This window comes from Canis lupus, chromosome 30 (genome assembly GCF_011100685.1).
Source record: "Canis lupus familiaris isolate Mischka breed German Shepherd chromosome 30, alternate assembly UU_Cfam_GSD_1.0, whole genome shotgun sequence".
Taxonomy (NCBI): Eukaryota; Metazoa; Chordata; class Mammalia; order Carnivora; family Canidae; genus Canis; species Canis lupus.
The window spans coordinates 17,971,587-17,993,558 of record NC_049251.1 but is presented as its reverse complement, the minus strand read 5'-3'; the positions used below and the strand labels follow the sequence as shown (position 1 = coordinate 17,993,558).

The 21,972-nt window shown below is 43.1% G+C and overlaps 1 protein-coding gene and 1 long non-coding RNA gene across 6 annotated transcripts in view; one reads left to right on the top strand and one right to left on the bottom strand.

The window, feature by feature from the left end:
* The window catches only part of MAPK6 (mitogen-activated protein kinase 6), a 36,470-nt gene extending 35,412 nt beyond the window's left edge, over window positions 1-1,058 (bottom strand). For 2 of the 4 annotated variants that reach the window (XM_038580434.1, XM_038580437.1), the window contains exon 1: window positions 893-1,058. The gene's annotated coding sequence lies outside the window, so the exon portion shown is untranslated. Of the gene's footprint in view, window positions 1-181; window positions 418-892 lie in introns of those variants that run through there. The other 2 variants (XM_038580436.1, XM_038580435.1) reach the window with 1 other exon arrangement.
* A 204-nt stretch (window positions 1,059-1,262) lies between these two features.
* Window positions 1,263-21,613, top strand: LOC111093291. Of its 2 annotated transcripts, none has more exons than XR_005381663.1 (5): window positions 1,263-2,312; window positions 12,715-12,881; window positions 13,247-13,354; window positions 20,078-20,348; window positions 21,244-21,613. It is a non-coding gene; the product is annotated as an uncharacterized LOC111093291 (long non-coding RNA). The 2 variants fall into 2 exon arrangements; XR_005381664.1 differs by having other exon boundaries at window positions 20,075-20,348.
* The last annotated feature ends 359 nt before the right edge of the window (window positions 21,614-21,972 follow it).

The window sequence follows — 21,972 nt, the reverse complement described above, 5'->3', positions numbered from 1 at the left end:
CACGCTCAGGCGAAGCGAAGAGGCCCTTTCTGGTGAACTGACAAAACAAGTTTCCATTTGGGTACTTGCACAGCCCAGCGCTCAGCGTCCCGAACGCCGCCGAGGCAAGGCTGCGGCGGGCTGAGGGGGCTTGAGGGGGAGAGAGGAATCCGGAACGCCGGCTCAAACAAGTTTCCTGTACCTCATGTACGGCCAGAGCTCAACACTCGGGCAGAGGACCTCGGGGCTCTGAGACCGGCCGGGGGAGCCGTGCGCGCTACGCAATTCGCCGAGTCCACTGGAGACTTTGCCCGGCCGGAGTCAGCTGAGGCCGAGTCACCGGAGTGGGAAGGGGGAGGAGACGCGGGAGCATTTCGAAGGCGGCGTGCCAGGAAGGCGAGACTCCGCGCCACCTCACGCTCCCGGGCCGCCCCTCCCGGCCGCCGCCCCTAGCCCGCCGCCCGCCGCCCGCCGCCCGCCGGCCGGGGCGGGCTTCGAACCCGCGGAGCCGGGCGCGGGCGGCGGGCGGCGGGCGGCGGGGCCGCAGCCGAGCGGCGGGGCCCCGGGGCTGGCGGGCGCGGCCCGGCCCGGCGGCCGGCGAGGGGCGTGCCGGGTGGGAGGGGCGCGCCGGCCGCTCCGCCGGCCCCACGCGGGGACCCCGGCCCGCCGCCCGCCCGCGCGGGGACGCGCCGGCCAGGCCCGAGCGGGCGGGCCGGCGGGCGGCGGGCGGACGGGCGGGCCGGGGACGGAACAAAAGCGCCTTTGTTGAGCGGCGGCCGCCGGAGGGTCACACACAATGGAGGAGGGAGCCGGCTCCTCCGCCGCCGCCGCCGCCGCCGCCGCCGGGCCCGCCGCGGCGCCCTCCCGAGCCGCCCCACCGGCGCGCCCCGCACACGTACACACACACACTCACGGGACTTCTCCGGCTCATCGAGGGAGTGCGGGGCCCGCGGACAGCCCCCAATGTCGGCTCAGGTCTCCGGCTGTGCTGGCGGCAGCGGCGTCTCCGAGGCTCTCGCTTTGCCGCAGTCGCCGCCATGTAACCCCGACCCGCGAGAGAGGGCGAGGGAGAGGGGGCGGGGTCTCCGCGAGCCACGCCCCCTCGCGTCACAGGCTCACTCCACGGGTTCCCCCGCCCCCGCCCCCGCCCGGCCCCGAGCGCCTGCACGCGCCGGAATTTCCAACGCTGGTGACTGGGCTCGGCGCGCTGCGGGGGCGGCGGGAGAGGCACGCGGTCTCGCCAGCCGCCTCGGGTGGGCTGCGCTGGGGGCTGGGGGCTGGCGGCTGGCGGGGAGGTGGGCCCAGGGGCCCTCTTTGCCCTGCCTTGGCCCCAGCACTACTGCGCAAAGCGACCAGCCTCCTTGGGGGCGTTTCCCGCGCGCCTAAGGCGGGCAAGCCCCTGGGCGCCCCAAGAGGAACGAGCCTTCGTCCAGGAGCCCAGGGATGGGCTGGGAACAAGAAAGGCTGGGCCTGAAGATGGATTGGCTAGAAGGCAACAGCCGAAGTACAAGGCAAACGCTGTTAGAGGCCAGATGCTAAGAGGGTCATTAATTCTGCCTGAGGATACGGAGGAAGGCTTCTAAGTGAGGTCGCCACGGGTGACCTTTCAGCTCTTCAGAAGGCGCCCATATAATAACCGGAGGAGGCGAGGGGGAGGGTGTTCTTGCGGAGGGAACTGTGAGAGCAAAAGCAGGAAGGAGGAGAACACCTGGCTTATTGCTGAGCTCTGGGACTAGGCCTGAATCAAAGAATTTGGGAAGGGGTGTACTGTGAGATGCGGTGGAGAATGTGGATTGATGCCTTCTTGGGACCACTTGGATGAAAGCAAACTTATTTACCACGGCTTATTAGGTCCAAGGTGCCTTTCCAGTGTTTACGGGAAATTTATATAGGTATTAAATTAGAGACGCGGGTCAGCATATTTTTTTCAATGACTTAATCGTTTCTGATGAGAACCAAACGTTTGACCATCCCTTATCCATTATTAGCATATCTTCAAGCTTCAAGCTTGAGGCATATGACCACTTTAAAGATTACATAGTAACTTCAAGTTAAGTGGTTGGGATGGAACTTGAAAGTTTTCTATTTTTTTATATTTAAAACAATACCATCCGAGTACCAGGTATGAAGAGGAGATGGTGAGCAGATAAAAACAAGAGAAAGGGGATGCCGGGTCCAACTGCAGCATTCCTAGTTTGTGGATGCAGCCTCTCTGCAACAAGAGCTCCTTACCTGTGACCCAACTATACATCCCTCCTGCCCCTGCTATAGAATACTCTGATTCCTAAGACATCTTTCCTTCCTTGTCCATCAATGTTCATCATCAGGAGGAGGTAGGAGGAAAATAAATACTGCTTTTTCCCTTGAGAGCTTATAATGTAGTATCAGTTCCTGATTTCCAGCAGAGACCACCAAAGGAAACTTGGTCAAACAAAGCTATGTTTATTGCTTAAAACAGCAAGTGACACCACTGTGTTGACAAGAGTCTCTGTAGCACCTCAAAGAGGGAGGTCAAGTGTAGAATAGTTATAAGATTCAGGGCAATCTGATTTAAGACTAGTCCTTCACTGAAAGCATGATTGAGATTGGACCAAATTTGTGATATAATCACTTAAGGTGATTACGGAGAGGGAAGAGTTTTGAAGCAAGCCTAGAAGAGTAAAGAGTTTGATAATAAACCCAAGAGTAGGGATCCCTGGGTGGCGGAGCGGTTTGGCGCCTGCCTTTGGCCCAGGGCGCGATCCTGGAGACCTGGGATCGGATCCCACGTCGGGCTCCCGGTGCATGGAGCCTGCTTCTCCCTCTGCCTGTGTCTCTGCCCCGCCCCCCCCCTCTCTGTGACTATCATAAAAAAATAAATAAATAAATAAATAAAGATAAACCCAAGAGTAATCATGTTGAGGAGCAGGCTGTTTACCCTGTTGAAGGCTACGTTAGTCAGGAGTCTGTTGTTCAAATAAATAGACTTTGAGGAAGTTCCTGAAACTGCAATTAAGTTATTTGCAATTTCATTTTCTTGGGCAAGAATTTCTTGGAATTAAAGTCATGTTTATGCAAACGGTGGAGTTGTAAAGTCATGCTAATGTAGTCAATCTTCGTTCTTAATCCTATTGTGTGGCAGTACTTTCAATTCTCGGTAGTTTTTCCAAACTACAGGTTAGGATCCAGTAGTGAATAGTGAACTCATTTTGGTGGATTATGACCTGCATTTTTTTTTTCTTAATGAAATAGAGCAAAAAACTAGAGAGCATTGTCCACAATAAAGGGTAAATACTGTTTTGTGAAACTTTTGTTTCCATTATGTACTATGTTTCAGCAAATCTGAAATGTCATTAATTATGAGACATCATTATTTTGTGTACTGTTAAAGAGAAAACAAAAAAAAGTGAAAACTCTTATCAAAATGATACTCTATTGCTACATCCTGCTTTCAGAAATAGTAACATAGAAGAAGTAGTTCTTAAAACTGAGGAAATAAGGTATATACAAATGTGCCAAGTGGGTAACAATGTAAAATGTATTTCTACTTATCACCCATTATTGCTACAAACTATGCTATTGTTAAAAGACTCTGAAAGCCACTTTTATAGTGGAGTAATGCAGGAGAGGATCAACTCCATAAAGTGGAGTTGGATATACTCCATAAAGTAGCATGAGATGAGTGCTTTCAGAGCAGGAATGGAACTTATCTGCTCTTATTGGAAAGAACAATTAATGAGAACATCAAGAAAGATTCAACTGAAAGAAAAAATATCTGAGCTGGGCTTGATTCCATCCGGAAGGATCAGGAAAGGAATTTCTGAATGAGAGAGCAGAACGTACAAAGACAGAGCACTTGGATGGCTCAGTCAGTTAAGCATCTGACTCTTGATCTTAGCTCAGGTCTTAATCCCAGGGTCTTGATTTCAAGTCCCACATGACACACAAAAGCATGAATGTGCCAGGCACACTTTGGAAATGGAAGAAATTGGACAAGGCCTAGGGAGATAAAAGCAGGTTAGCACCAGACTGAGAAGGCCTTGATTGGATGCCAAAACATTTGGATTTATGCTAAAGGCAGTAAGAGATGCATTGAGATGATATAACTGGTATTTCAGACTGATGATTCTGGCATATAGGGGAAAGGGAGGTTAGATGAACAAGCAATTGGAGACAGGGAGAGGGTAGGAGAATCCATTGTTTTTTTCTGCTCTGCATCCTTAATCTGATAACAATACTCTGGTGTCCTCTAAGAGCTGCCCTATCCTGAGTAAATCAGAATTCTGTCAAAGTGATGGAAAACCCAATCCAAACTCTGGTTTAAGCATGAGAGAAAAAGAAAGGGAGAGAATGCGTCTCTAGTGAGCATAGGAAAGGGATGACAATACAAGTGATATTCTTGGGGCAAAACCAGCTGGTCTCGCTGAATGCTTAGATGATCATGGGGTGATTCTGGAGTCACCTAGTAGCTCCCACTTCACTTGCTTGAGTTTAAATTTCCTCATTAGGCTACTTGTTTTATCTTGTTTGTTTTTTTTTTTAATTTATGATAGTCACAGAGAGAGAGGCAGAGACACAGGCAGAGGGAGAAGCAGGCTCCATGCACCAGGAGCCCAATGTGGGATTCGATCCCAGGTCTCCAGGATCGCGCCCTGGGCCAAAGGCAGGTGCTAAACCGCTGCGCCACCCAGGGATCCCCTTGTTTTATCTTTTTACAGTTTGATTACTATCTTCCTGTTAAGATAATTGTAAATATCGTTATTTGCAAGGTGCAGAGAAAAACAGATTTTAAAAATACAGACTGCTAAGCTTGATGCCAGTCCCTGGAAATTTTACAGTATAAATCATTGAACACAATGTGTTAGGGAAAATGTAACTGTTAATAGGAGTCGTGGATTGTTTTCAAGTAAATCATTACCAAAAAATACCACTTCCTGGGGCATATGAGTAGCTCAGTCGGTTGAGTGTCTGACTTCAGCTCAGGTCATGATCTCAGGGTCCTGGGATCAAGCCCAGCAGGAGTCTCCACACTAGGCAGGGAATCTGCTTGTCCCTCTCCCTCTTCTTCTGCCCCTTCCCCTGCTTGAGCTCTCTGTCTCTTTCAAATAAATAAATAAAATCTTTTTTAAAAAAGAGAAATACCACTTCCTTTCTTGATAGAATTATTACATTACTGAACAAGTAAAAAAGTCAAGACACCTTCTGGATGAGATGAAGAGATATGACTTTATATTGTTACAGAGAGGTTAATTCAAACAGTGCTGAATAATGGAGTGATATAATTCTTGAGGTCTTAAGTTCTCAAAAAAAAGCAATACAGATTTTTTTTTCCCTTTTGGCCAGTCCTGAGTAATATTTTTGTCAATGTTTTGAGTTAGGATACCAAATTTAAGAACTCAAATCAAATTATAGATGACTGAATTACTCAAAATCATGTTGTTGTTGTTGTTTTTTTAAGAGATGACATTAGGGGATCCCTGGGTGGCTCAGCGGTTTAGCGCCTGCCTTTGGCCCAGGGCGTGATCCTGGAGTCCTGGGATCGAGTCCCACGTCGGGCTCCCGGCATGGAGCCTGCTTCTCCCTCCTCCTGTATCTCTGCCTCTCTCTCTCTTTCTCTCTATCATGAATAAATAAATAAATCTTTAAAAAAAAATAAGAGATGACATTAATGTTAAATGTAACTACAGTATCTTACTATAGTAAGTGTTGTATCTTTGTTCAGAGAGATCATTTGAAAAGGGCTACGATTTGGGAGATTCAGCTTGACCTGCTATTGTGACAGTAAGTTACAGATACTCATGCAGTGCAAGCAACCAATAAAAAACTAACATAATGTAAACTGTGTTAAAGTAAAACAGCAGTCAAGGCACAGGGGTACCAGACCTGTGCTGTTGAGCTCAGGATTTCTGAACTTATGTGTTGCAATATAGGTACCACATAAAAAGTGCTACCATACATAACAAATTAGGATTCATTTGGAAAAGACATCCAGGAATAGTGTGGAAATCTTATACTCTGAAGAGAATTGAGTCTACTTAACCTGCAGGAAAGAGATCTGATAAAGGGTTCTTACAAGGAGCAAGTAGATTTATTCCATGTTGCTCTGGAGTTCAGATCTAAACCATCAGGAGGGCAACTTCCAAGAGGAAGATCTTGGCTCAGCATAAGAAAGGACAGTTTTGAATATTGGAACTGAGCCACAGTAGACAGGACTTCCTGGTGAAGTGAGCTCCACATCACTGGAAGCATTCAATCAGAAAACAATGGCCACCTGTCAGGGATGCTATAAAAGGAATTAATGGGAGGTCAAGGGGCCTGCAGAGAGGTGATAACATCCAAGGTCTTCTCTAACTTAAAGCTTTTATGTGTCTATGTTTATACTCTTTTCTTTTCTTTTTTTTTTTTCTTTTTTTTTAATTTATGATAGTCACAGAGAGAGAGAGAGGCAGAGACACAGGCAGAGGGAGAAGCAGGCCCCATGCACCGGGAGCCCGATGTGGGATTCGATCCTGGGTCTCCAGGATTGCACCCTGGGCCAAAGGCAGGCGCCAAACCGCTGCGCCACCCAGGGATCCCTATGTTTATACTCTTTATTTAAAATGATTGCTCTCTTAGACATGGTTTCTAAAAGAACATATTGTAATTTGATTTGTAAATAACTTTCCATTGAAGAAGTTCATTGCCAATGTACAGTTGATTCTTTGTTCATAGTGGCTTTGTTCTATAAAGTCACCAAGAACACTGAATTAGTGACTGCTGAGCCATTGCTCCTGGGGGAAATACAGGATTAGGTTCCTGCAAGCCTCTGGCCACAACATTTGTGTCAATCAGTCAATATATAATTTTGTTTTATGGGTATTTCTGTTTAAAGACACCTAATTTAATATATATGTTGATTTGTTAACATTTAACTTGTTGCCAAAAGCACTATAACTCATATTAAATGAGGATTATCTAACATATTTTCTCTAGAAGGCATATCACACCTTTCTTACACTAAGGGACACTCGCCAGCACATCAGTATTATGCTTGGAGGCCATTCTAAACAGCTAAATCACAACAAAGAAGAAAAAAAATGCAAAACACATGGCACTAAAGAGACCATGGAAGAGACACTTGTTTATAGCATGAGAGTTAGGACAAGAAGGCAGAGTACAGCCTTGTTCAACCTCAATGGGATCACACACATAGGGCAACTAATTTTTCACCACTCTGTGCATGTCCATAAATGACTGAAAATGATGACTGCCGATTTTGCTTTTCTTGTGTTCTTAATGGATTGACATCTAGTTTACAGCACATACTCTTTGGGACAAATAAATTGAAACAAGTGTTCAAATTTGCACACAGAATTTGTGAATAATGAGCATCAACTGCATTTAAAAATTATGAAGAGGGACTTCACCAGGAACATCATATCTATTCTTTCCTTTCCAAGTCCCTGGTGAAGTCCCTCTTCATAAATGGCTTGGTTAGGCAGCCAACTCTTGGTTTCAGTTCAGGTCATGGTCTCATGGATTGTGGGATCAGGTCCTGCATCCAGCTCTGAGCTAAACAGGGAGTCTACCTGAGATTCTCTCTCTTTGTTCCTTCCCCTGTGCACATGCACAAGCATGCTCTTGATCTGTCTCTCTCTCTCTAAAATAATCTTTTAAAAAAATTATGGAGGGGGCACCTGAGTGACTCAGTTAAGTATCCAATCTTGGTTTCAGCAGAGGTCATGATCTCATGGGTCATGAGATGGAGCTCCACATCTAGCTTCATTCTCAGCAGGGAGTCTGTTTATAATGGTTCCCTCCCTCCGCCCCTCCCCCACCCCGTGCATGTGCTGTCTCTCAAGTAAATAAATTTAAATTTATTTTTTTTAAAGATTTATTTATTCATGAGAGACACACACACAGAGAGAGAGGCAGAGACACAGGCAGAGGGAGAAGCAGGCTCCATGCAAGGAGCCTCACGTGGGACTCAATCCCTGGTCTCCAGGATCAGGCCCTGGGCTGAAGGCAGCGCTAAACCACCGAGCTATCCAGGCTGCACAATAAATTTAAATTTAAAAAGATGATGGGGATGCCTGGGTGGCTCTGGCTCAGTAGTTGAGCATCTACCTTCGGCTCAGGTCATGATCCCGGGGTCCTGGAATCGAGTCCCACATCCAACTCTTCACAGGGAGCCTGCTTCTCCCTCTGCCTATGTCTCTGCCTCTCTCTCTCTTTCTCTCTGTCTCTCATGAATAAATAAATAAAATCTAAATAAATAAAATCTAAATAAATAAATAGATGATGAAGAGAATGTTTTCAGTCAAAATCAATTGAAGTTGTATGTAAAGTTCATTAAGAGAGATCAGTTCAATGCTTTTTTGCAGTGGGAGACACCTATAAATGAAAGGCAGAGATCCCACATTTAACTTGATGGGACAACAAAGAGCTTGACCCTTGGGAGAATGGTAATGGTATCATTTATCAAATTCCCACCAAGTAGCCTATTACAGGTAAACACTTTATATAAACATCATATCATTCTCTCAGGCTATGATAAATGGGATTTTGTAGAAAAGCTGCAGTAAGCTACTTAAATTTTTTAGACAAAGCCAGGCTTTTTGTGTAATAAAATTGCTTTCAGAAACAAAAATCTGTACACGTCTTGAATAATGGTTATGTAACTTAACACTTAAATGTACTGGGAAATACCTATTGGAGTAATTTTGAGAACAGCCCAGGCTTCTGACACATGATCACTGTAAATAAAAGGAAAGAATAGATATGATGTCCTTCAGCCTATCCACAGGGAGTGATAAATATTTTGAACTGTGGGGACAAAGCAGCTTTCACTATACAAGGTCATTCCCTTCCCTTTTGCGCTCCAAAAGAGACAAGCTATCTGACACTTGGAGAAGAAGGTAATCACTATCTGTAACTCTAAGTAAACTTGTGCAGAAGATTTGTTTACATTGATGATTCTGAGTACTTAAGTTATCAACTAGTTTCTAATATGGTTTAGTAAGTCTGCCTTCCACAATCCTCTCACCTTCTATTTGACTAATATTTTGCCACCCAGTAGTTGCCACTACTAGAACACCCTTTTCTGAAAATGTCATCATCCTTTAGAGGTCAGCGTCCACCTCTGGGGTTTTGACTAAAGCCATCACAGTCTCTAACAATACCCTAGGTGTGGTATCCTGAAGGAAAAAATGCCCAGGCCCTCAGAAGGTCTAAGATCCATCTGTGCACCCTGGGTAGCTCTATCTTTGTAAATGCCCAACTCTAGGCTGTCACAGCCACCCGCCCCGTTCCCATACTCAGAGCATTATACAGGACCCCATATTCAGAAAGACTCGATGCTTGGTTTAAATTCCTAATAATTTTATCTTTGAACTCATGTTTCATAGTGCAGTTGATGAGACAATGGAATGTGCGTGTGAGCAAGAGAAGACACAATATGCACATCCGCTGTTCCTCGCCGACCCATTCACAAATAGCATTCTCAGGGCCCTGTGAGCACAGAATTCTGGTAGATGCACAACATGCTGGATGGTGTGCAGCAAAACCAAGCAATTAAGTTCAAGGTGTGTTATGCTTACAGCTGAGTAGTGCTGATAGCTCTAAAAGACCTTGCTTTCCATTGAAACCAGAACTTGCTTTGAACTCAGAAAGAAGGCAATAGCATTCTAAGAAGCACACACACAAAAATAAGGAATCCTATCGTATTCTTTCTTTCTTGTGTTTCTTCCCTGCATTAGCCAACTACTTATGCTGAAAACATTTTCATTTCCTTTCAGTCCTTTTTCACTCCTCAGTAAAGCAAAGGCAGACAGTATTGGTGGAATGTGTGTGTATCAGGAAGTGAAATAATAATGGTTAAGTTACTTTTCTGCAGTGTTCCCCCTGCTCTGGTAAGAAGAAAACATATACATATATGAACTACAAAACAGAAATTGTGGGCAGCCCAAGTGGCTTAGCAGGTTAGCGGTTTAGCGCCGCCTTTGGCCCAGGGCGTGATCCTGGAGACCGGGATGGAGTCCCACATCAGGCTCCTTGCATGGAGCCTGCCTGTGTGTGTGTCTCTCTCTCTGTCTCTCATGAATAAATAAATAAAATCTTTTAAAAAAACAAAAAAAAACAAAAAAAAACAAATTGCGTCATTTTGGTGATTTCACGGGGGAGTTAAATGCTCTTATATTTCAAGGAGGCATTGTACAATATAAAAATTAATTATGAAATGCATGCTAATTCTTGGAATGATATCAAATAGTTGTCTATTTAAAAAGAAAACACTAGGACAAGTTGAGAGAGAGAGACCAGAAGAAAGGAAAAAAAAAAAAGCTTTCTGTTTTAGTACCTTTAGCTACATTTTTTTTCCTTTTTGAAGAAGGGGCCCCAGAAATTATGTATCTGGCTGTGAACCCCTCAGTGGAATCCCAAGAGCCCTATTCTAAAAAAAATCAGTTGGGGAAAGATACCACCACCACCACCTTTCCCGACTCCCCTCACTGTCAGGCTTAGGGCAGGAGAGGTGAGAGACTATCTCTGCCCAGTGGATAAGGCTGATGCAGAGCCCAGCCACCCACACTAGGAGCTGTATTTCCTGTAGTAAACACCCAGGCTTCATTACTCATGGAGGTTGGAAGTCCGGGAGGAAGGAAGATCTTGTTGTGCTCCTGGGGCACATTTTCCCCATAGAAACAATGTTGTGGTCACAGTTCTCATCCTCTCATAGAGTTGCATATGTGCTAATGGGCTCCTAGAAGTGGGCCTGGGAACCTAAGCCAGGTTTATCACATTGTTTCTCTGGGGGAAAATGCATTTTCAGTTTCAAACAACTAAGTTAGAAGTCAACTTTTGGGAATATATCTTGGTCATGCAGGGGCTGTATGTACCTTCCTAGCTCACAAATGCTAACCACAGAGAAGGATGCTGTCTGTAAAACCAGGTAAACAACCAAACATTAATGAGAAGATTATTAAAAGTAATAACTTCATAGGGCGCCTGGGTGGCTCAGTCAATTAAGCATCTGACTCTTGATTTTGGCTCTGGTCATGATCTCAGGATCGTGACATAGGGCTCCTTAAGTGTGAAGCCTGCGTAAGATTCTAAGATTAAGATAAATCTTCCTCTGCCCCTCCCCTTGCTCACCTATGGCACACTGTCTATGAATGAATGAATTAATGAAATATCTTCACTTTAAACTCTCGATGGTATGAGGAATCCAAACCTTCAGATCTGTAGCTCGAAGAACTTGACTGCAGGTTCACCAGGGTTGATTGGTTTCTGGCAACCGGCACACACCTACCAAACCCAAGAGACTGTGTACAAAAACTGAATGCTAATCCACTAAGAATAGAACAAAAGCTGTGCTCATTTGGACTAAAGATCCATCCAGTCTGGTATTCTCTGGCAATGGTTGTGAATTTCTGTGTTTTATTCATTGTAAACTTTAGCATTGAGTGTAGGGCCTGAATATAATGATTTCTTGATAAATGTTTGTTGAAAATGAAATGTTTTTGAACATTGTAATTGCTCTCTATGACATAAACTTTAGAAAGCTAAGGATTTCCTCCAAATATCCACTTATTTAATACTTTTTTAAAAGTAACTTTCTTTTTTTTTTTTTTTTTAAAGTAACTTTCTTCTTGGGAATATTTTTGATTATTTTAGTTGTCCTTTACTATGACCTCATGTATCTATTAGGCTCTTTTCTTTCAACCTTTGAGGCAGAATTCAGTGCATGATTCTGGGTATAGCTTCATTATAATTTTGTCAAATGCAGGATAAAACTATGCTTTCAGTTTTATTTTCCACATTCTTAGCAACAAGACCAACATTTTTATATGACCTTAAGAAACCATTAACAATAACCTGTAATTTTCTTTCTTTTTTTTTTTTTAAGTAAGCTCCACGCCCAATGTGGGGTTCAAACTCATGACCCTGAGATCAAGAGTTGCAGGCTCTACTGACTGAGCCAGCCAGGTGCCCTTCGTGGTTCTTTTTCTTGAAATAAAACATAGCTCCAAGCTCATCTTCTTTTAAGTATGCTTCAGACAATCCTAAATACATTATCCAAAATTAGTGCAGAATGAAACTCATTTGCCATGCTTCTGTCCACTCACATAGCTTCATGCAATTTATCTTTTCTTCAATTTAGATCTATCTGCTTGGTATTTACTACTCTGGAGATCTTAAGGACATCACAGCCCAGTGACTTTTTTTTTTTTTTTTTTTTTTTTTATGAGCCTGCTTCCAAGCAGTCCCTGAAAGTTTTAAATCAGACAAGTCCCCCAACAGCTATTCTTGAGGGCTCCACTCTGAAATCAGAAGACTCCTGACACCAATAGTAGAGAGCAGACCTGGGTACTGGCCCTAGTTCTGCCATTTATTAGTTGTTGGGCTTCAGGCAAATACTTTAATTATTTTTTAATGGTATCAATAATGCCTGCAGTATTGTTCCAAGGATCACCTGAGACAGTGTGTGTGAGAACACTCTGAAAATGCTGACCAACTGCGTAAGTAAGGGGTGTTATTCATATTTTCATCCAGAAGCTTGCCGGGCTTAAAGCATGGTCTCCTGAAGTTAAGCCAGCTCTTTCTTTTTTCATTCAATTCATTCCACAGATGCTAAGATAGAACTTTCTCCCCACTTTCTTGGTAACTTAATTGGATAAGGGTTTTTTTTTAATCATTGGTTTTTTGTGTGTGTATGTTAGCAGAAACTTCTTAAAAAGTGCAACGTTCACCGTTTCCATGCTTATTTCTCTCTCAAAGAAATGTGGTCAAATACTGAAACATGAGACATGTTCAAGCATGTTGCTGCAAAGGTAGATGGCCAGAACACAATCTGTGCCTGCATCTCCCCACAGAAAGCAAGAATGCCTTCTACTACTCATGTTAGGAGAGACAGAAGGGAAAGCCCAGCAGAGGTGCAGCAGAAGGTACAGTGAAAGAATGAAATGAGGAGTAACTATATACAACCCCTCAGATCCCATCAGTATTACAATCAATAAATTTACTTACACGAAAGTAGCTTAGGGCAATCTCCTTTAATTTAGCCTGTGGTCCATTCAGCAAAGACAAATCTCCTCCATATTAGAAGCTTCTGATGAAGATTGATAGATACTGTTTCCAAAGAAAAAAGAAAAGGCAAATGATTGTTGGGAAGAGGGCAAAAAGACAAAATTTTAGAATGATTTAGCTGTACAGCAGGTTATGAAGGAGGGGAAAGGAAGAGATTAAAATGGTTCTTTCCCTCCTCCCTCTGTGACTCAGAGATTCATCCTAAAAATAATTTTCATTTCAGTTTGGGGAAGCTGAGCAAAGACACATCTCACCATTCCAAGTTCCATGATGGCCTTGAAGAGGGAGGGAACAAAGGGAAGAGGAAAATAGGAAACAGTAACTATTGAAGGTAATCTGGAAAATACTTTACCTACTCAGAAGAGGTGAGGTGAAATTAAAGGCCAGGCTAGCTGTGGTGAAACAGGCATTTTATGTTCTTGCCCTACTCCCAGGTATGTTGTGTCAGCAAGGATGAAGCCTCAACTTGCCTTTCAGCCTTATTTCCCACCAGCTTTTCTGGTGATCCGTGTTTTACTCATTCAAATGAATTTTTGTCTTTCAACATCACTCCCCTTTCTTGTTTTTGTTTTTGTTTTTATTTTTGTTGTTATGTTTTTATTTAGGTTAATTGGTTATTCCTCTTTCTTTGTTTCAGCAATAAGAGGTTCTTTTTTAGGTATTTCTTTAGTCATATTTAATTTATATAAGTATGTTCATTAAAAAAAATATATTTGTAGGCAGCCCCGGTGACACAGCGGTTTAGCACCGCCTGCAGCCCAGGGTGTGATCCTGGAGACCCGGGATGGAGTCCCACATTGGGCTCCCTGCAAGGAGCCTGCTTCTCCCTCTGCCTGTGTCTCTGCCTCTCTCTCTGTGTCTCTCATGAATAAATAAATAAAATCTTAAAAAAAATATATATATATATATATATATTTGTATTTTAAACTTACAGAAAAGTTGTATGCATAATGTTTTTTTTTCCTGACCCGGACAATTTGAGAGTAACCTGACATGGTATCTGTGGCAGACATTAAGATGCATGGATTAGATGCCCTTCAAGGAAGGACTTGTTGCCCTGCTGTGAGGGCTATGGTCAGCACACAGCTGTCAGCTGTCATTTCCTTCAGGGTTTGCTTCATCTGCAGAGGGCCACCTTGCCCAAGGAGATGCCCCTTTCCCAGGTGGCCCAAATTCAGTGACTGATCATGGCAAGGATAGAAAGGACTGGCTATTTTTATGTCGTTCAAGACCTCTTAGTAGGCCATTTCCACTCAAGAGCTCCCAGTGGGGGTAGCTGAGGCTATCAACCTGCATCTCAGATCAACTTCTACCTCTGCCCAATCCTGTTTGCTTCCCCTCCCATCCACAGATGTTGATCCCAAGAGCTCTCCCTAATAATTATCCTGAACACTCAAGTCCACCTCAGAGTCTGCTTCCTAGGAAACCCAAACCACTGCAAATGGAGCCAGGAGAGGTCTGAGAAAGCAAATAATAAAATGGAGTTTTGGATGTTGATCACCACTCAGCTAGTAGGAGAACCTCGCCATTGGTGATAGATGGAGTACAGATAGTCCCTGCCACAAGGTAGTAGTCCAGTTATTAAGACTTTCAATAGTGGTGAACTGGGATAGTATACCAGTGAAAGAGAATGTATTAGCTGGTGTACTATGTGGAGGAAAGAGTAACTATAAGGGGATTGAATGGTTATTGTTTAGCTCCATTAAAACTTCAGGCAAAGAAATAAAAAAGCTGATACACTGACTAGCAGTCAGCTGAAAGCCAAGCGTGAGAGCTGGAAGGTCTCTTTCATAGCAAGAGGCTCTCCTAACCTGCAGTAGAATGACAGAGAAAGTTGAGGACCAGATCGAGCTAAATCATCATGTAGCCAAGCTTCAAAGGTTAATCTACCAACTAAACAAGGTCACCTATGCTAGAGACAGCACTGTGGTTGGGAAAAAATAAGGCCCTGGCACATGGAATGGGTACATCTGAGTGGGTACTCCCCAAAATCTTGAGTTCCCAGATTTTCATTGACCCTGAGTCTGCAAAAGTGAGTTCCCTTCCTTTCCCCACACATTCCCTTTGCTCGAAACAATGCCAAGGCCTCTCAGCAAGACAACATGTAACCCCTCAGGACCTGCCCCTACCTATCCTCCTATTCACTAAATCTATAACTAGGGTTAAAGGACAGCATAACCCAGCTGGGGGCATGCTAGGCATGATAAGGGAAGCAAGAAACCAGACCTCAAAGGAGCAAAAAGATCTAACCAGCACAGACTGCAGGAGGTAGGGGAACACTTGATTAAGGGGGGATAGAACATGAGATTAGATAGCAATTTGAGTGTGCTCTCCCAAAGCACAAAATTCACACCCTGATAAAGCCTCCAGGAAATGGTGCAAACTTGCTATTAAGATGGCTTCTTTGGGCAGCCTGGGTGGCTCAGCGGTTTAGCATCGCCTTCGGCCCAGGGCCTGATCCTGGAGACCTGGGATTGAGTCCCACTTTGGGCTCCCTGCATGGAGGCTGCTTCTCCCTCTTCCTGTGCCTCTGCCCCCCCCCCCCGTCTCTCATTAATAAATAAATTAATTTTAAAAAAAGATGGCTTCTTTGAAACATGGTAAAAGTGATGGCCCATGCTAGGTGAAGTCAAAATACCATAAATGTTTTGGCAGGTGGTAGAGGAAAGGATTAAAATGTTAAAAGAAAGGCAGCCCCAGTGGCGCAGCGGTTTAGCACCGCCTGCAGCCCTGGGCGTGATCCTGGAGACCCAGGATCGAGTCCCATGTCAGGCTCCCTGCATGGAGCCTGCTTCTCCCTCTGCCTGTGTCTCTGCCTCTGTGTGTGTGTGTGTGTGTGTGTGTGTGTGTGTGTGTGTCTATGAATAAATAAAAAAAATCTTAAAAAAAATAAAAATAAAATGTTAAAAGAAATTTAAAAATAATAAAACACCTAGGAGTGAATTTAATAACAAGACTTCTACACTGAAGTTTAAAAAAAAAAGGGGAGGGAAAGAGGGAGGGGTAAATTTAATAAAACCTATACGCTGAAGATTAAACATTGTTGAAAGAAATTAAAGAAAACCTAAGTAAATGAAAAGATATTCCAAGTTCATTTATTGGAAGACTTGCTGTTGTTAAAATGGCAATATTCTCCAAATTGATCTATAGATTCAATGCAATCCCTTTCAAAATTCTGCTGGCTTTTTTGCTGAAATGAACAAGCAGATCCTGAAGAGCTAAAACAGTCTTCAGAAAGAACAAAGTAGAGGACTCAATTTTTAGTTTCAAAACTTACTACAAACAGTTGGCATAAAGATAAGCCATACAGCTCAAGAGAATAGAATTGAGTCCACAAACAAGCCTATATGTTTATATGCAACAGATTTTCTTTTTTTTTTTAAGATTTATTTATTTATTTATTCATTCATTCATTCATTCATTCATTCATTCATTCATGAGAGACAGAGAGAGAGAGAGGCAGAGACACAGGCAGAGGGAGAAGCAGGCTTCATGCAGGAAGCCTGATGCGGGACTCGATCCCAGAGTCCTGGGATTATGCCTTGAGCCAAAGGCAGACGCTCAACCACTGAGCCACGCAAGCGTCCCTGCAACAGATTTTCAACAAGAGTTCCAAAACTATTCTTGAGGAAAGAATAGTTTTTTTTAACAAATTGTTTTGGGCAACTAGATATCCCTATGCAAAAGAATGTGGTTGGGCTTTTATCTCACACAGTAAACAAAAGTTGACTCAAGATGAATTATAGACCTAAATTAATAAAATTCTAGAAAAAATTAAGTAACTGTGATCTTGGATTAGGAACAGTTTCATTGACATGGCATCAAAAACATAGCCAACCAAAGAAAAATAGGTAATTTGGATTTCATCAAAATTAAAAGCCTTTGTGCTTCAAAGAATATCATCAAGAAAGTGAAAAGACAGTCTACAGAATAAGAGAAATTATTTGCAAATCATATATCTGATAAGAGTCTAATATCCAGAATATATATCTGTATAACTATATCTTTACTCAATAATAAGAGAAATAACCCAATTCCTTTTTTAAATTCAATTTACCAATATATAGCACCCAGTGCTCATCATATCATGTGCCTTCCTTCATCCCTGTCATCCAGTTACCTCATACTCCCACCCACCTCCCCTTCTGTAACCCTTTGTTTCCCAAAGTCAGGAGTCTCTCATGGTTTGTCTTCCTCTCTAATTTTTCCTCACTCAGTTTTTCCCTCCTTCCGTTATGGTCCCTTTCACTATTTCTTATATTCCACATATGAGTGAAACCATATGATGATTGTCCTTCTCCAATTTACTAATTTCGCTCAGCATAATACCCTCCAGTTCCATCCATAATGATGTAAATAATAGGTATTCATCCTTTCTGATGGCTGAGTCATATTCCAGTGTATATATGTACCACATCTTTTTTATCCATGCATCTGTCAAAGGACATTGTGGCTCCTTCCACACTTTGGCTATTGTGGACATTACTGCTATGAACATTGGGGTGCAGGTGTCCCATCATTTCCCTACATCTGTGTTAGGGAAAGAATTTTAATAGGGATCTCTCCAAAGAAGATACACAAATGGACAAGAAGCACATGAAAATATGTTCTTCAACCTCAGTGGTCTTTAATTAAATGTAAATCAAAACCACAGTGAGAAGATGTGAGTGGCTCAGTCAGTTGAACATCCAAATCTTGATTTGGGTTCAGGTCATGATCTCAATGTCCTGGGATCAAACCCCATATCAGGCTCTTCTTGGCACCAGGTCTGCTTGGGATTCTCTCTCTCTCCTTCTCCCTCTGCCCCTCCCCCTGCTTGCATGCAGGTGAGCTCTCAAATAAATAAATAAATAAATAATAATAAATTCTTTTTAAAAACCCACAGTGAGACACCACTCAGTCCCAAAAGAATGACTATAATTTAAAAAATGGAAAATAACAAATGTTGGTGAGGATGTGGGGAAATTGAAGCCATCATATGTTGCTAGTAGAAATGTAGAATGATGCAGCAAGTTGAGAAAACAGTGACAACTGCTGAAATAGTTAAACATAAAGTTACTATTTAGCCCAGGAATTCCACCCCTAGGTATACTCAAGAGAATTAAAACATATGTCCCCACAAAAACTTGTATACAAAAATCTATAGCAACATTATTTATAATAGCTAAAAGATGGAAACAACCCAAATGTCCATCAACTGATGAAGAGATAAATAAAACATGCTATATCTATACTATGGAATACTATTCAGTTATAAAAAAGGAGGGACTCCTTTTTTATAAGTAGTATAAATGTAGTATATTTATATACTACATGTATATAGTAGCATGTATATAGTAGCATGTAGTATATCCATGCTACAACATGGATAAACTTTGAAAACATTATGCTAAGTGGAAGCAGGCAGACATAAAAGGCCACATTTATGATTCTATTCATAAGACATGTCAAAAGAGGCAAATCCATAGTGACATAGAGTAAATGAGTGGTTGCCAGGGGCTGTCAGTAGGGGACAATGAGGATTGATTGCTAACTGGCACGGTGTTACGTTTTGGTGTGATGAAATATTCTAAAACTGATTATTGTAGTGGCTGTACAACCTTGTGAACATACTAAAAACCACTGTTGTGTACTTCAAAATGGAGAATTTTATGTATGTTCATGTTATCTCAATTTTGAAAAAGGGTTTAGGGAAGTGTGAGTGCTGGTGTGCATATATTATGTAAGATCAGAAAACCCACCAGACGACTGTTCCACAGAAGGATCTGGAGTAGTGTCCACCAAAGGAAAAAGAATGTGTTGGTAAATAACACCAGAATCACTGTGAAGTCTAGTGGTGGCTTTTTTTTTAAGGCTGGACCTTATGGTAGGGGAAGCTGTTGTAAAACTGAGCTCTTCATTAGCAATGGAGGAAATATAACCCAGAAATAATTGAGCCAGATGGCATCACGCAACTATCAGAAATCATGTGGATGCAATTATGATAATGAGTGGCAAGATCAAAGTAGCAACCATGAGTACCTGACCTACAGAGAGTTATGGAAATAGTTAATAAAACATGGTATCACTTGCTGAAAAATAGATGGGCAGCCAATGAGGGTGCTACTCAGTCTGTATAAGCAAAAGAAAACAAAAAGGGTGAAAGGAATGGAATATTTGGGAGCAAAGTCCTTATATACTATGGAAATTAAATTGGGATTAATCTGGGATGCCTGGGTGGCTCTGCAGTTGAGCATCTGCCTTTGGCTCAGGGCATGATCCTGGAGTCCCTGGATCGAGTCCCACATCCGGCTTCCTGCATGAAGCCTACTTCTCCCTCTGCCTATGTCTCTACTCTCTCTCTCTCTCTCTCTCTCTCTGTATCTCTCATTAATAAATAAATAAATAAAATCTTAAAAATAAATAAGTTGGGATTAATCTGAACTGGGTTGTTATAAATTAAGATGTTAGTAATACCCCAAGCAACCACTAAAAAAATAACTCAAAAGATAGATACATATGCACTAAATAAATAGAGAAATGACAAAGGAATTAAAATGGTATATTGAGAAATATCTTTTTAGCATGAAAGAAGGCAATAATATAGTAATAAAGGAACAAAACAGACATGGCATATATGAAAGAAAGCAAAATGGCAGATGGGCAAATATAAATCCCACATGTGTAAAATGACTCAACCAGTTGATTCTGCTTCTGTCACTGACCACACCATAACTGGCACAATGGATACGTGAATTAAGTGGCCACAGTGACAAAGATTGAGGTTATTCTGGGCCAATAGCATGGGTTCGTACTTATCAGGACTCATGTAGCTATTGCCACTGCCAGATGTTCAATCTGACAGCAAAAGATTGATCCTGAGCTCTTGATAGAGCACCATTCTTCAAGGAGACCAACTAGACAATTGGTGGCAAGTTTACTACTTCGGGACATTTCTACCTTGAAAGGGCCAGTAATCCATCATGACAGGATAAATATATACTTGGGGTGAGGGTTTAAATGTCTCACCTTTGGGCATTTCCCTGGGCTAACACAATGTTTTCTCCACCAGCAGAAGACCTCCCATAACATTGAATTAGACCAAGGAACCCAACTTACAGCAAAAAAAGGTGTGAGAGTGAAACTATGACACTGTTATCTACTGGTCCTATCACTTATTGCAACGCTCCGAAACCTCTGGCCTGATGGAGCATTGGAATGCCTTGCTGAAGGCACAGCTGAAGTACTAGCTCAGATGAAATGCTCTGACTGGCATCTTCCAGGATACATTAAACCTACTGAATAAAAGATCTTCATATGGTGCTGTGTACCCAACAGGAAGAAATGTGAGTCTATGAGGCAAAATATGGAAGTAGGAGTGGTCCTGCTTATCATCACTTCCAATGGCCCCTTGGGGAACTTATGCTTCCTGTTCCTGCTATTCTGGACTCCACAGGGTCAGAGGACCTGGTTCCTAAAAAAAGGAATAGTTCTACCAGATGGGACAGCAAAAGTCACTTTGATTTACTAGCTACAACTGCTGCCTGGGCACTTTGGGCTCCTAGCATTCAGGAACAAGAGGGCTGTAAGTAGAGGAACAATCTTGGCGGGGAGTATTTATCCTGGTCATCATCAGGAGTTAGGTTTGCTGTTATACAATAAGGATAGGGAAGGATATTGATGAAAGGCAGGCAGGGACAAGGGTCCCCACCCTAAGAGGAAAACACCTTTAAGAGAATTTCCTTCCACCCTGGAAGGAGCCCTCCACTCTTTCCCATGTGATAGATAAATGACAAAAACCTGATTGGATGACAGATGCATGGAGCATTAATCAGATGAAAACAGCCCATCCACAAGCCCATAAAAACCCCTAGATGTAGAAACTCCATTGGCAGCCCTCTAAGGTCCCCTCTCACTTTGGGAGTTTTGTACCCTATCATTCAGTAAACTTTACTGGGGTGCCTAGGTGGCTCAGTCAGTTAGGCATCTGCCTTCAGCTCTGGTCATGATCCCAGGGTCCTGGGATGGAGCCCCGCATCAGGCTCTCTGCTTAGCAGGGAGTATGCTTCTCCCTCTCCCTCTGCCCCTTTCCCCTGCTTTTGCTCTCTCTCTCTCTCTCTCTAATAAATAAGTGAAGTCTTTAAAAAATAATAAAAATAAGAAAATAAACTTTACTATCACTCAATAAACTTTGCTTTGCTGCCCACCACTCTTCATCTGATCTACCTCTTCATTCTTCAGAGCGGCATGACCAAGAACCTCAGGCACTAAAGGAAAAATCCTGTAACTCCCTGAGACCAGTAGCAGCAGAGGGCTATAGCCTTGTCCTACAAGCCTTCCTCTTCTAAGTTTTCCCAGAGGGAGAGGCTTATCAGAAACCCGGAGAAGCTACTCCTCAACAAAAATGATGAAGTAACAAAGGGAATGTAACCAGAGCGTAACAGTGAATGAACATGGAGATGAGCCACTGAGATTTCCTTTTGCAAGACTTCTTGTCCAGGGATCCCTGGGTGGCGCAGCGGTTTAGCGCCTGCCTTTGGCCCAGGGCGCGATCCTGGAGACCCCGGATCGAATCCCACGTCGGGCTCCCGGTGCATGGAGCCTGCTTCTGTCTCTGCCTCTCTCTCTCTCTCTCTGTGACTATCATAAATAAATAAAAATTATTAAAAAAAAAAAAAAGACTTCTTGTCCAGGCTACTTGGAGAACTGTCAGCAGACAGCCTTCACTTACCAGCTCCTACTGGGGTGGAGAGCTGCTTCCTCAAAGCTCACGCCCCTTGGGAAACAGCCCAGGCCTGATCAAGGCCTAAATTTAAAGCCCAGCCTTTTCAGCCTGGTGTGGGACAATCATAAAGGGCCACTTCAGCTCCAGAGCTCCTCATGGGGTTAATTGAGGCTGCTGGGCCTCCCTTATACATAGCTTGCTTTTCCTCCCGTCCAAACCTGTTTCCGTCTCTTCCCTTCCACAGG